The sequence below is a fragment of the Canis aureus genome, chromosome 16, assembly GCF_053574225.1.
Source record: "Canis aureus isolate CA01 chromosome 16, VMU_Caureus_v.1.0, whole genome shotgun sequence".
Classification (NCBI taxonomy): Eukaryota; Metazoa; Chordata; class Mammalia; order Carnivora; family Canidae; genus Canis; species Canis aureus.
Window position 1 is genome coordinate 2,442,198 of NC_135626.1, and position 13,049 is coordinate 2,455,246.

Genomic DNA, 13,049 nt, shown 5'->3' on the forward strand with positions numbered 1-13,049 from the left:
GGGGCCTGGGGTTGTCAATCTGGGATCCTACCTGGAGACCCCTCTGTCAGGGAGCAAAGAAGGTGGGGCTGCAGGTTAGAAAGAGTGTTTTTGCCTTGGCTTGAACTGCTTCAGGACTTCGGGAGTGATTTCCTGAGGGGCAGCTGGGGGTGGCTTGGGGTGAGCCCAGTCTCTCTCTCCCCTCATTGGTGAGGGAGAGACCATGAGCTCTATGCCCTTTGAGTCTCCTTGGTTGGCTCTTGATACCTGGCTTTAGGGGTGAGGTCAAGGCCCACAGAAGCCATAGGGTCAGTGTAACAGTGGGAGGGAAAGCTGAAGGGAAAGCAAGAGGAATCAAAAAGCAACAATTACTTCCTGTCCCATATGGAAGCATCCCCTGACTCTCCAGTGACTCAGGGCAGGTAGGGGGCCTGTGTGTCACTGGGGCGTGTTCAGAGGGGAAGTCCTGAGTCTAAACCTCCACCCCATGCCCAGCCAACGCCAATTCTCTTAACAGGGTGTTATTCTTTGTATGGAACTATCCACTATCCTTTTAAAAACAGCTCCCCCTCTTATTGCTATGACTCCTTTTTTCATCTGAGCATCCACCAGGGGTTTACATATGTGAGCATCAGCTAGTGTTCACCTTTAAACAGCTGCATTTTATAAGTGAGTCCCAGGCTCAGAGAAGTAAAGTGACTTGTCTAAGGTCACACAGCAACGATTTGAACCCAGATCCATCTCCCTGTACCAGCTGCTGCTCTGGTACCTATAAGGATCCGCAGGGGATAGCCAGGTGGAGAGGGCATGCTGGTGGGAGCACTGGGAGGTGTGAAGCAGGGGTTGCAGGAAACCAGAAGAGGCTCTCTGGAGCCGATGTGGTCAATGACAGGTGTTACCTGAGATTGGGGTCAGACAGGTAAGGAGGCCTTGGATACTGAGCTCTGGAGTGATGACTTTATCTGGAAGCTTTATTTTTTTTTTTAATTTTTATTTATTTATGGTAGTCACAGAGAGAGAGAGAGAGAGAGGCAGAGACACAGGCAGAGGGAGAAGCAGGCTCCATGCACTGGGAGCCCGATGTGGGATTCGATCCCGGGTCTCCAGGATCGCGCCCTAGGCCGAAGGCAGGCGCCAAACCGCTGCGCCACCCAGGGATCCCTATCTGGAAGCTTTAAAGGCTGATACAGGAGGGGCCGTGTTTCTGGTGGCATGTGTGGATAATGGTTTGATGAGGTGGTGGTAAGCCTGGGAGGCTGCTGGGGAGGCGCCAGTGTGGACAACAAACTGTCTCCGAGCCGTTCAGCTGTCTGAGGCCACAGTTCCACCAGGAACGGCCTTTGGCTCCATGCCCCACCCCCCAACCACCCCCACCCCACCCCAGCCCTTCCTGCTGGCTGTCTGGCGGGAGGCTCCTCACCTCTAAACCCCAGCCTCCCTCACAGCTTTCTTGTGAAAAGCAAGGCCAACGCCTAAGACTTGCTGGGGACAATGTGAGAATAAATGATAAAATATGTAAAGCTTGCAGGCTGCTTTGGGAAGGGGGGAAAGGTGCCATGGATGTGTTATTTCCCCTAGATCCGATTTCTGTTTGTCATTTCTTTCCTCCCTGTCAGAGAAGCTGTTTTGATTCCTGGGGATGAAAGAAGTCAGAGTTAATGGGAGCGCTGACGCCGGGCCTCTTCAAGGTGTCTGTTGCCGGAATACATTCATTTCCCCATTTCCAGGCCATCTCACTTATCTGCAGGAGCCTTGGTTCTGATACACTTCCCAGGGATTGAATTGTGTTGTCACCGTGATTGAGTTTTGATTCTCCCTTGATTGACTGATTGATGGATGGATGGATTGATCTGGTGAAGTCAGAAGCAAAGCTGTGAAAATGACTGGCTCTGAGTTCTAACGTATGTCTGTGGCACATTGTGTATGCGGGGTGGGGGTGGGGGGTCAGAGCTTTCCCCACCCGCGGGAGTCGGCCTCTCTGGCAGCTGGTGTTAGCCACGCAGTGAGGGGGGCTCACAGCCTCAGGTTGGGCATGCAGCAGTGTGGCGTCATAGATGTGCCCCGCGGATACGCTGGCTGTTCCCAGGATCTGTCCAGGTGAAGTTTTCCACAGAGGCAAGATTCTTGGGAGGGTGAGCCCAGGCTAGCCCAGGAACTTCTGTGCACCCTCCCGTAGAGCCCCAGTGGTTCTAAAGCAGATGGGGTTTTGCCTGCCATTAAGGCCGTAGCACCTGCTGGGGATGCAGCCTGAATATTTTTATGTTAAATGGACAGATGTAGATAAGGAGATAAATGTGTCCCATACTGGCTGGGTGACTTCATGTATCTGGGGTCTCGTTTTTATCATCACCAGAACCTCTATTTCAACTGGGGAGATTGAGATTCAGAGAAGTGAGGACTGTGGCCAAGACACCCAGCAGAGAAGCCTCAGGGCTGGTCTGCACATGTGTGTGACCTTCCACTCCCATTAGAGCACTGGTCCGTCTGCCTGGCCTTTCCTTCTAGTCACTAAGATCCCCCAGGGCTGGACATGGCCTGTCCAGACCAGATCTGCACTTCGGCTCCCACATCAGGGCCGGCCCCTCCTCCAAAGCCCCTCCTCCTCTCACTGCTGGGTGGAGATGAGACAGGTGTGCACCCGGTGTGCCAGGCACACCCTAGGCACTTTGGCCAGGGTTTCCCAGCAAGTAAAGTGAAGGAGCCCAGATTCCAATTCAGGAAGGACAGTTACCTGCTGCCTGGGGAGCAGGTGGCTGTGACCCATTATCATGGGCATCATGTTGGAAGCAGAGCCACTCCACTCCGAGAAAGCATGGGGCCTGCCAGGGCTGGGCAGGGTCGGGGGGCAGCCTCTTGGCTCCCCAGGAAATGTGAGGCCAGATCAGGCCCCAAACCCACTCAGTCCCCATGAGGCCACCCCAGTCCACCTCTGGCTTCAGTGGCTCCACCTGTGCAGTATGGGCGTCAGGAAGACCCAGCCTCCCCAGGTGCCGAGAATGTGCCGAGCAGTTTGCTGCACGGTCTGAATGAACTGTCTGGTGACCGTGGGAAGCCAGGCCTCCTTACCTGCACGCCTGGCCGCCTCCTCTGCTACATTTCCCTCCTGGCACTTACTGCCACCCCACGTCTGTATCTCTCTCTACTGCCTGACACCTCCAGGGGGACGGGATAGGACCTCCTCTGCCTTGTGCCTCAGACAGCGCTTGGCTTTGTGAGCCTCTGAGGGAATGTTCGATGAATGACGATGGGGTGAAAAGGAAACGGAGGCCCGCAGAGCCACACGACGATGACAGGTAGGGCCCTGGCTTGTGCGGTGCCGCCTGGGGCCTCGCTCACCCACTAGCTCTCGGCCGGTCCCCACATTGTCCCCGCAGGTTCACACCGCCCAAAGAAACTTCCAGTCTGCGCCTGTGGCTTTGGAACAGCTCTGAAAAAGCATGTCCTGTGACTGCTCAAGGAATCTGGGCCTTTCGCCCAGAAAAGAGTGTGTTTCCTGGCTTCCTGAGAACTGGGGCCCACCCTGCCCCTGGCCCAGGCGTACAGAAGGGGAGGGCGGGAGAGATGGACTCCAGCCCAGAAAGCGACAGCGTCAGACCTTATCGCCTGAGGTTAGCTGCCCTGTGCCCGAGACTGTCCCAGTGAGGACACTCCAGCATGGCCACTACCCTGAGCTCTCCGGCAAGTTTCCCCAGGGTCTGGGGCATTCTCTGGAGGGGGATTTGCACGCTTGAGTTACTGGAAAAGAAGCACACCTCGCACTCCGGCAGAGTTTTCTCCCCTGGATGGCCCTTCTGGCACACCTCACTGCTTACCACGTGGCAGACGTGGGTGCGATGTTCACGGAGTGCGGCACGACCCGCTTCCGATGGGTCATCAGGCTGCCAGGGCCAGATGTTTCACAAGCTCCTCTGGGGCGCCTGGCACCGGGCCGTTCCCTGTGAGGCTGGGTGTGGGTTTACAAGGTGTCCTTGAAGAGCGCTGGAGTCACCCAGCCCATGATGTCTTACATTGAGCAATTTCACGATTTGGTTTCCTTTTCAAGAGTGGGGCTGTGCTTCCCTCTCCTTCCCCTGCTTTTCCTTTGTGTTTTCCCTTCCCGGTGACCCTCACTGGCTGGCCTGGAACGCATCTTCCCTGGGGCGGGGAGATCAGCCACTTCTCAGAGGGGATTAGCTGGAAGTACCTAGAGTTTAACTAGAATATCCTGGGCAAATTTCTGAGAGGGAGAGAACCTTTTTCATACACATAGGAGAGTGGGGGAGGCCAGCCTCACGTCTCCTCAGCCAGGACTGGGGGGGAAAAAAAAACCTGGCAGGGCACCGTGGCTGGAGTTTGCTGGTTCCTGAATGCCAGATCCAGGCCAGGCCCAGGGCTAAGTGAGATTCTCACCTGTCCATCAAGAAATGAGAAAATTGGGGCAGCCCCGGTGGCCCAGGGGTTTAGCGCCACCTTCAGCCCGGGGTGTGATCCTGGAGTCCCGGGATCGAGTCCCGCATGGGGCTCCCTGCATGGAGCCTGCTTCTCCCTCTGCCTCTCTCTCTCTCTCTCTCTCTGTCATTAATAAATAAATAAAATCTTTAAAAAAGAAAAGAAAAAAATAAAAGAAATGAGAAAACTGAAAGGCGGGCCTGGTGTCAGCTACTTTCTTATGTCAGGTGTCCTCTTTTATGCGGGATGGGGATTATAGATGGAAATTTTACTGTGGATGCCAGAAAAAGTTGGCAGCTTTATATCCATCTTCAGAATTTAAGAGAAACGTTATAGGCCTGTGAAATCCCCAGACCTGGAAAGCATTGGTTTACTTCCTCTGCAGCCTGAGAAACACAAATTGAGCCTGGAGCCTTCGATGAAGTCTGCAGAGCCTGGGGAACCTGGGAAGATGGCTGCATGCGTTCTCTGGCCAAGCTCGGGTGGGGTGGGAGTGTTTTCATTTCCTAGAGCCACAATAACAGGTCACCACAGACCCAGTGGCTTATCGTGACATCGGTTCACTGTCTCACAGTCCTGGGGCCAGAAGCATAAAATCAAGGTGTGGGCAGGATCGGTTCCTTCTGGAGGCTCCAAGGGGAGGGTGTGCTACATGTCTCTCCTCACTTCTGCTGGTTCCCAGCAAGGCTTGGTGTCCCTTGGTGGGTAGACGCAGGACTCCACTCTGCCTCTGGCGTCACATGGCCTTCTGGCTGTGTCTTAGACACCAGTTATTGGACTGAGGTCCCACTGATCCCATGTGATCTCATCTTCACTTGATTACATCTACAAACAGCCTATTCCCAGATAAGGCCACATTCCCAGGGTCCAGGTAGACATGAGTTTGGTGGGGACCCTGGTACAGGGACCTGAGCGGGGAGGAGGAAGGGTTATCCACATTGGGCATGGCCAAGTGTTAGTGCTTTGGAGTGTCTGCAGCTATTTGAGTTGAAACAGGGTTCCAAGGGGGCCTGCTGTGGCTCCCTGTGATTGCAGGGCCCAGGCAGCCCCAAGGTCCCTGCTGACATCCCTACCAGAGGAGACAGATGCACACAAGGACCCAGGTCCAGGGAGGGAGAGCTGTCACCACAGCCGGGGTCAGGTCGTGACTGGACTCAGGGTTGGGGACCTAGCCACCCTCCACTCTGACTCCAGAGTCTGTGTTCTGTATCCTAGACTTGTGTATATCCTTTAATGCAGGTGCCAAAGATGAGTGGATCAGCTCATTGGAGCTTCTTGAAAGATAGTCCATCAGCATTTAGTCTTTTGGTGGCACTGGCAAGGACCCTCAGAGGCCCAAGACCCTCAGTGCTCTGCACAAGTCCCCAGCCCTGGCTGTGCTCTTTTGGCCTGGAGTGTGGCCCCTTCCAGTAATGACCGGGCCCGCCATTCTGGGCAGTTCTGCCAGTTCGGCCTCGCCTGCTCTGTGGATTAAGGGCTGCCTGCCTGTGTGGCAGGAAGGAAGGATCTAGGCTCTTCTCTTCCTCCAGGGACCCTTATCTGTTTTGGCAAAAAGGCTCTGTGGTCAGACATTTCTGGGTTAGTATCCCAGCCCTGATACCTCCTAGCCAGGGATCTTGCTCAAGCAAGTCCAAGGCCTCTCTGAGCTCCGTGGCTCCCCTCCTGTGAAATCAGAGTAATGATTCCAGCCCCGAAAGATGAGGGGATGGCTGCGTGGCTTTGAGGTTGTAACACCCATCTGTGAAGTCCTTCAGGTACCTAGTATGGAGCCTGTTGCACAGTAGGTGTTCAATAAATACAAGCCAGATAAGAGAGAGTGTCTTGGAGCCTGGAATATAAACTTCATGGAACTCTTGAGACATGGTCCCAGTGTAGTCCCTTGAGAGGGAGGTTCTGTAGGCATTTGCTTCCTTCCTTGTGTGTGGGCACAGTTACCTGAGCTGACCAGGGCAGACATGGGAGGTCAGGTATGGTGCAGGTAGCATCAGCAGAAGAAAGGTGCTGCTGAACCATGTCTGGGTCTTTGATTCCTCCCGTGATGCATTCAGTAACATTATATCTGGGCTTGGCACTGTGGGAGGCAGGGTGGCACGCAGAAGAGCACTGGAGGGGGAGTCTGGCTTTGCAGCGCTTACCAGCCCTGTGTGCAGATGCTTATGACCCCTCATCGGTGCTGCTGACCCTCCCTCTCTGCTGCAGACCTGAGGCCACTGCAGTTGTTTGGGCCTCTGTCCTACAACTGATGCTGGGCTTGCCGGTCTTCAGGACTCTGCACCTGCTGTACCCCCTGCCTGGCGTGCCCTCCCCCTGCTCCCCTGTTCAGGGCAGCTTCCTGTTCTGAGACAGGACAGACAGACTGCACATCCCTTTTCCTGTGTTTCCACACCCCGGGTGTAAAAACAGCTGGGTTGTAGGTGCTGGTTTGAGACTCCTGTCTCTGAACGAGGAGCTCCATTGAGGACAGAGGCTGGTCCTAGTGTGTGTTTGAAGATTGAGTCAACAAACAATTGAATATCCTTGGACACATCGCTTCCCTGCTCTAGTCCTCAGTTTCCTGTCTTTGAGATTTAGGATGTGGGCTAGTGGGTTCTTTGGGGGCCTTTCTGAAGTTTCTGGTGAGACATGCACTCTTAAATGAGTGGATTGAGAGTTTCTCCTTCTCCAGCAACTGCGCATGTGTGCAAGATGGCCACTGATGCAACAGTATGCACAGAGCATGGGGAATTTTCTGGATGCTCAGCACCGCGTTCTCAGTTAAGGGATTCCGGTGTCTTTGAAAAGACAGGCCTGAGGCAGCCCTGATGGAGTTATTTTAGCTGCAGCTGGGCCAGCTTTCTCCCACCTGTCTGTCTACAGGAGTCCTCCTCTGGCTTGTGGAGGGAGGAATGTGTGCACTTGCTGCACATGACTCTCTCTGTACTTCTATGTCTGGCCAGGGCTTCTCCTGAGGATACATGTAACGGGTTCTCCTGGGGCCAGTCCCCGCTTCCTATGTTCCAGGCTGGTGCCGGAATTCACACCTCTACCTGTTTCTCCCAGCTCTGCAGACTTGTGCCTCTCTGAACCTCAGTCTCCTGATCTGCAAAATGGAGGTAATAATTCCTCGTGGGAATGAACAAGTGTGCCCAGATCTGTGGCACAGTGTGTGGCCTGGGGCGGGAGCACAGGATATCATAGCTGTTCTTCTTGGCATGAGTATTCCTTACTCTAGAGAGATCGGGGCAAAACAGATCAGCAGTCTACTTGCTTAAGCCAAAAAATGTTGTCTGAAGAATTTTGTTTTGGAAGACAGGTTTTGGGTCAGAACCTTATTCCCTCAGGAATTTCATGGTTGAGCATCCAGGCCTATTTTATAAGCTTGGTGACCACCCAAGCCTTTGAGCCTTCCCAGGTCAGGCTTTTCGGGAATCTCTTCCACAGCTGGGCTACTTTTCGTGTCAGTAGCACCATTTCCACAGAGCGGGCTCTGTCTGGCTATGAATAGATGGTTTTTCCCTCTTTCTTGGACGCCTGAATGGCAGTCTCTCTCCCGCAGTCCCAGAGGCCAACCTGTGTGTAAAACTCCAAAATGGACCTCAGAGCGGGGCCGTCCATTCCTGCTCCGACTCCCGGTGCTCAAAGAGGTGGGTCATTGGCTGCAGTGACCTGGGAGCCTCCCGAGGGCCTAGGCTGTGGCTATCAAGGCTGCTCAGCCAACAGAAGTCACAGAAAAGCCAGCAGCTTAGAGTGGCTTCCAGAGTCTTCAGAAACAGGCCTGTTGGCATCCAAGCCCCAGATGCAAAGCCTCTGACAGTAGGATGGGCGCTGGAGATCAGCTTGCAGCAGGCTAGAGGGCCTTATGGTTGAGAATGTGGGCTCTGGAACTGCACCACCTCGCTCGAGGTCCCAGCCCTTCCTCCAGCGCAGCGGGCCTGACCTTTGCATGCCTCGGTTTCCCCGTTCTGTATGTAGAGATGATAATGTAATGTGAGGGATGAGGAGACTGACATCACCTAAGTGCATTAGAACAAGGCTTGACATGTAGTAAATAAACACGGGTAAACCGAAGCCCAGAGAGGGAAGGGACCTGTCTGTGGTCACCCAGCAAGTCACTCGGGCAGCCAGGCTGAAGCTCATGACTTCTGGTCTCATGGACGTGTCCCTCCTCCCCCTTCACCCTCAGACTTTTTCAAAAAGTCTGCCTTTTGCAGAGGAAATCGCGTGACCCTTCAGCCCGCAAAAATTCAGACTGCACAGAATTTCGGAAACTTCTTTGGGCTGGCTGGGGCCTTGCTGCTGCAATTCTGTTTGGCTGCAAGTTCTTTTTTCTCCCTTTTTTTCTTTTAAAGCTCCAGAGGGTTCCTCCTTTCCTGTCTCCTCAAATAGAAGAAGTAAGCTTTGGGTAAAGGAGTACGAAGACTTAGATCTCTACTGGGTGTCCCCGAACCAAGCTCTCCCCACTCCCGGGCCACAGTTTCTCCATCTGTGAAATGAAAAGGTTTCCTCTTTTGACAGGTGGACAGCCCCCACCTGCCAGCCTGTGATGGCTCCGAGGACAAGTGAGCTGGGAGGTGCCACCCCAGTGCCACAGTGTTGACAGTCATGTGAGCACTGACTAAGCAAAAGCTGGTGACGCATCCTTCTAGGAAGTGAGGTGAAACCTGCCAGAAATGCCACCCACTTCCGCCCACCTCCTACTTTCAAAGGTTACTTGAATCATCAGAGTGGCTTGCATTATTCTCACTCTCCTGTTTCAGCAGAATACTCCTCAGCCCCTCGGGATTGAGCCCAGGGTGTCCAGGAGCATCACATCTGCGGGCCTCTAGGGTGTCAGAACTCGGGGACTCGGTGGCTTCCTGATCTCTGATCTCCTGATCACAAGCCCTGCCTGCTGCCAGCCTAGGGTCAGCCCTCTGAACTCCGTTTTCCTCATCTATGAAATGGATGGATGAGCCCTGCCCAGCAGGGTAAGATAGCAAGCTCAGTATAGCTGGATTGGGGCCTCCACAAGTATTCCCACAAGAGGAATACTTGGCCAAGCCAGGAAGCCTGGAGACAGATGCTGGCCCATGGGGTCCAACAGCATCCTGACTGCAGCTCTCCCAGACTTTTGATGGGCAGCCTGGGGCCCAGCAGGCCTGGGCCTGGGGCAAGGTGGCCGTGGAGCCAAGACTCGCAGCCAGGTTGCTAGACCTGGGGTTGGGGGGGGTGTTGCCTCACCCCCTATTCCTCCTTCTCTGTGTTTGGGCTCGCTCTGAGGTCAGCCCTGGCGCCAGCAGGGGCCCAGCCTGGCTGGGCCTGGGATCTCAGAGATGGGTGCCTTGCTGGACCTAGAGCAGAAGGTAGGGGATTCAGGGCTGAGCCCTACCTTGCTACCCCCAGACAGGGGCCTTGGGCAGTTCCCACCCCTCAGCTCCCATCTCAAAAGTGCTTCTCTGCCCACCTCTGCAGGTTGTCATGTGGCTTCACAAGGTGGTATAGGCATAAATCCTCTGTAGACACTCAAGAACTGTCCAGATGGGAAGAATTTAACATTTGTCATCTCCTGGGGCATTTGTGTGTTCCTTTCTCTCAGACAGTGGAGGCTCTGGCCCATGAGAGCCAGGGGATAAGCAAATATTGAATGAATAGGTGACAAAAGTTATTTATTAAGCACCTGATACATATCAAGCCCCACACAGGGTGTTTTCCATAAGATGCTCTAACCGTCACAATGGCCCTGGGAATTTAAGCATGTCCCCATTTTATAGATGATAAAACTGAGGCTTGAACTTACCTAAGGTCACATGGCTGGTGATTGAAGAAGCTAGGATTCACACCTGACTCAGAAGTTCATGTGGCCCATAGTGGCCCACGAGGTCACCCCCTCCCAGGTGTGCTGGGAAGTGTTTAACAAACAGGTCCCTGGGAAGAGGTGGAGAGAGGGACTTGTCCAAAACCCTGACTTGGAGTATTTGCCGAATTCCATGTGTAAATCTTGCTCCCGTGTTTGATTTCAAGCAGCCAATGTGATACCAACTGTCACAGAATTCCTGAGAATGTATCGAGCAGCCCTCCTGAGCCAATAGTGGCTCCAGTGCACCTCTGCACCCTCCCCTTTCCAAGCCCAAAGAAGGCCAAAGAGTTAGCAGTGGCCTGGCCTGGGACAGCAGACTGGAACCAAGCAAATGGCTTGGGTGGGGATACATATGCCTCTGGACACATCCCCAGCCCTGTCCCACCGGAGCCCCTGGAACCCCTTGGGGTCCTGATATCCCACAGAGACTGGGGCAGGATAGATGAGACCCAGAGATACACCTGCAGGATGATGACTGGAATATTAAGGCCTGCCAGCCCCACCGTGTGCAATATTCCTGCCAGGCCTGGAGCAGAGCCCTGTAAACGCCAGGATATAATGGACAATAAAAGTCGCCAGAAAATAGAGAGTCTCCTAGGACCACCGGCATCCCTGCCACACGCTGCCGGCTGGAACCATGAGTCCTGTGATCACGAGGCACGATCGTCGTGTAAATATATAGGGTCTCTCACTAGCCGCAGGCCAAGATTTATTTTATTGAGACAGTTGGGGGAGGGGGACGGCTCAGGATCATCATCCTGGTAACTTTGTGAACTGCTTTGCCATCACTTCCCAGCTTCTGAGAGAATGCCACAGGAGCCAGTGTAGCCTCTCCCATCCTTCTGGAAGGTGGCATCCCTCAGAGGCCCTGGGTGCCTCCTGCCACATCCACAGGTCCAAGGGCCTGGTCAGCCATGAGACAAGGGATCCCCCGGCCTTATTGTGAATAGTTGGTCTACGGAGTGGGCTGCCACAGATGAACAGAAAGTAGCTGTTCAATGAGCACTTTTTACGATGATAATGGTAGTCATAATAGTAGCTATGGCCATGTTTATTGAGCTCTTGTGTGTAGGTGGGTCCTGATAGTCCTAGGCTGGTATTTTGCATGCAAGTTCTCACTGTTAAGAGGTGGGTCCTACCTGGCCCCCTGTTTACAGAAGAGGGAACAACAAAGAGGAGACTTGGGAACTAGCCTGAGCTCGTGTGGCCGCACACAGACAGCATGGGATTTGAACTCTGGGCTCTTTGACTCCAGAGCCTGTGGTGGTCTGCCCCTCCACGTCTGTACCACCTGGCCATCTGGTCCCAGGGGGACCAAGTGCCACCACCTCCCAGAAAGCCCCCTTGATAAGCTCAAGTTAGAAGCAGTGATCCCTTTTGTGATTGTGCAACATAAAGAAGCAGTTTGCTCTGGTGCCCCCTCCGCCACATCTGCTTTTTCCCTGAGGGCAGGAACCTGGTCTGGACCCTGCAGAGGATGTCCAGGTGAACGAGGACTCAGGCCTGCATTTTCACTGAGGGTCTGCCTCTCTCCGGCTGGGATGCCTCTGACAAGTCACATGACCTCTGAGCCTAAGTCTTCTTGGCTGTCAAATGGATGCTCTGTCTGCCCCGTAGGGCTGCTTTGAGTGCACAAGCTGCCAACACTCCCAAGGGATCTGGCCCAGCACCCAGTCCCACCAGGCGGTACTCTGTGTGTGATAACCCCCGCCCCCCCCTGCCATGCATACATACCTCACCTCCACGGTTTTATCTGAGAGCCGGGAGGCATTTGAGACATGCCCCCATATGCCATGGCTTGTTGTGAATGGGGAGGGTAGTGTTCAGGGGGTTTCTGAAAGTCTCCTAAAGCCAGAGTTTCCCCTTGGCAATTCCAGGCCCAGAACGCGCACGTCCCTGAGCTCAGCTGCAGGGCACCAGCATGTCCTCCATCAGCCTCCTACAGAAGAGGACCCCTGACTGTGGAGCCACCCCACCATGCTGTAGGTGGGGAACTGAGGCCCAGACATAGGCTGTGATTTCCCGACAACCAAGCAGTGAGAGTCCCTGAGGAGCCTTGAGACACCCCCTCCCCGCCCCCCAGCTGCCAGCCACCTGGCCACATGCCACAGCTCAGAGCAGAGACCACCTGCAGCATTTACAGAAGGCCTTGCACTTCCCAGGCCCTGCTTGGGTCAGCGAGGGGTCAGGAGGGTCAGGGGGAACACAACGCAGGAATGTACAGGGCCTGCTGTGGTGTGGGCTCCAGAAGCCATGGTTGCATGCTGGCCAGTCGCTCTACACCAGGTGGCAGGACTGGGAGGAGAAGTGGAGCTCAGCCTCGTGGAGATGGTGCTAGGGGTGCGTGGTGGCTCAGGAGGCCCTGAGAGCCCTGCAGCTGACAGAGGGGCAGGTGTGCCTGTCTGTGCCCCTCTGCACTGCTCTGCCCTCTCATCCATGTCCCAGGTGGACAGGTGGGCAGTGACCAGCAATGAATGTGAGTGTGGAGGGTGTGGAGGTGGAGCAGAGCTTAGTTACACTCTGGAAATGTCTTGCCACCTCAGGCCCACGGGGAAGAGGAAGGCTCCATAGGGTGGGCTCCCCCAGGCTGAATCTGTTTTCCCAGGGTGCGGGCTATGTCCCGAGAGGCAAGAGCACACTAGCTCCTAGAGGGGCACCAGAAACAGAAGAAAAACAATGTTTAGAGAGAAGGGGCCCAGCTTGGGGTCCTGACCCAGCCAGTCTGGAGCTTCCTCTGTGAGTCCGGGCTGAGGACACCTATCTAGCCGGGTCATGGAGGATAGTCCTTGAGGAGTGCTGCACGCACTAGGGCCTGGGTGCAGGGAGT

The 13,049-nt window shown here is 54.6% G+C and overlaps 1 protein-coding gene across 5 annotated transcripts in view; it reads left to right on the plus strand.

The window, feature by feature from the left end:
- NEK6 (NIMA related kinase 6) overlaps positions 1-13,049 on the plus strand; it is an 83,071-nt gene that overhangs the window by 13,794 nt on the left and 56,228 nt on the right. Inside the window, exon 2 of one of the 5 annotated variants that reach the window (XM_077850623.1) lies at positions 7,387-7,499. The exons of 3 other annotated variants lie outside the window; for them this stretch is intronic. The gene's annotated coding sequence lies outside the window, so the exon portion shown is untranslated. The remainder of the gene's footprint in view (positions 1-7,386; positions 7,500-13,049) is intronic. One more of the 5 variants, XM_077850620.1, reaches the window with a different exon arrangement.